At 41.9% G+C, this 1877-nt stretch overlaps 1 non-coding gene across 1 annotated transcript; it reads left to right on the top strand.

The window, feature by feature from the left end:
• Positions 1-1404: 1404 nt before the first annotated feature.
• LOC111815453 lies at positions 1405-1511 on the top strand. The gene has a single exon (XR_002820140.1). It is a non-coding gene; the product is annotated as a U6 spliceosomal RNA (small nuclear RNA).
• The last annotated feature ends 366 nt before the right edge of the window (positions 1512-1877 follow it).

The following is a 1877-nucleotide window of genomic DNA, read 5'->3' as shown; positions in this document are numbered from 1 at the left end:
ACCGTGACTCATCCTCATGTCTGACACTGACAAAAGGATATACAAAGAGCAGTACAGGGCTACAGGATAAATCCTGAGAGTACTTGACTGACCTTATCAGATACAAAAGTTACATTTCTTGTTATATAGGTCTTGCTATATCTTGGTCTTAATCATCCAGCAGAAAAGTATAAAAACAAAGTATATAGAGTAAATCCATATTAATACAATGAGCTGTAAAAGGCTCAAGTCAATAACTTCTGAGGATAGCCCACTAATATTATAGACTGCTAGACAGTGTTAGATTGTTTAGTTGAATTCAAACACCTATAGTATTTAGATGCCAATAGAATATTCACCTCTGACAGAACAAAAAAAAAAAAAGGATACAAAGGAAAGATCATTTTGTATTTATATATACAAAATAGTTAGCATAGGTTAACAGCTACTTTTGCTTAATTCAATGAGAAGGAAGAGGTGTACTAACAGTGTTTGGACAGAATATCCTGTCTGCTTCTTGTGCTATGGATAACCACTAAGAAGATAACAATGTACAATGTATTGATTATCAAAACCGTCCTATTAATCAGCTGTGAAACTGTCTCATTTATATTTATTTCTCAATAAAAAATAGAATAAAATAATAAAAAAAGAAGAGATACATCAAGGGCTGGGAAGATAGATCAGTGGCATAGGTGCCCACCTGGCAAGCACATGATCCTGAGTTCAGTCCCCAGTACCAGGAAAGAAAAAAATGAGAGAGATACACCAGCTCTTCCTTTAAAATAATTTAAGGGGCTCTGGGTTGGATGTGGTCACCACCAAGTTTCACCCTCAGAAGCCCTTTCAATAGACGCACTACTAGGAGTGCTGTTTGACTACTCTTCATCCACACATAGGACAAGGCAGGAATATGAAGGCTTGGCCACCTCATCCCAGTCCTGGAGTCTCCTTAGGTCCACAGATTCAGCTGACACTGTCCTTAGTCCTGCATCACAACCCAATCTCTCCTTCTATTCACCTGTACTTCTTTCTCCTCCCTCTTTCATAAACATCCTACATGGTCAACTCCAGCTCAGACTCTGCTTCCCAGGGAGCCCGAGCTGCAGTGACCAGTGCCACAGTAGGAGGAGAATATAGGGGCATAGGCAGGGTTTCAGAGCTGTGTCACTTCCATCTGGCTTGCAGCAAGACACCAGTACTCCCAGGTAGAAGATGAGGCTCTGTTGGCCTGGGCACAGTGCAGCAGTTCAGATGCACTGTAAACGCAGCATGGCACAGTGCCAGGTTGCACACTAGTAGGAGGATGCATTCACCTTTACAGTATACCAAGCATCTGAAAAAAGTGGGAGCAATTGGACTTCAAGGACAATGGGGTAACTATGATTAAGCTGCACTAATACTCTGAATAAAAAAGGTAAGAAAGTGCTCACTTTGGCAGCACATATACTAAAATTGGAATGATACAGAGAAGATTAGCATGGCCCCTGTACAAGGATGACATGCAAATTCGTGAAGCATTCCATATTTTTGACACCACCTCTAAGTTCAGCCATGGCCACTTCCAGACGATGGAGGAGAAGAAGGCGTTCATGGGACCACTCAAGAAGGACCGCATTGCTAAGGAAGAAGGCAGGTAATGGGAAGAATACCTTCACGGCTGGTGGGGTCACAATGAAAGCTCTTTTCCAGTGGGAAAAAAAGGTAAGAAAAACTGAGATGATTAAGCCTAACTAAAAGCTAGGAGTGGAATCCAGGAGTCCTTCTTGATGGCATAGAAAGAGGTTCTCATCCCTTGCAGTGGGAGGGCTGAGAAATCTGAAGACATCACCCTGAATAACTAAGCCTAACCAAGATCTGCTCTGCCAAAATCTTGAGGACAGAGTGAGATGCTAACA

The sequence above is a fragment of the Octodon degus genome, unplaced genomic scaffold (assembly GCF_000260255.1).
Source record: "Octodon degus isolate 3935 unplaced genomic scaffold, OctDeg1.0 scaffold00016, whole genome shotgun sequence".
Taxonomy (NCBI): Eukaryota; Metazoa; Chordata; class Mammalia; order Rodentia; family Octodontidae; genus Octodon; species Octodon degus.
Note: the sequence above shows the minus strand (reverse complement) of the source record. Positions and strands in the feature narration are given on the sequence as shown.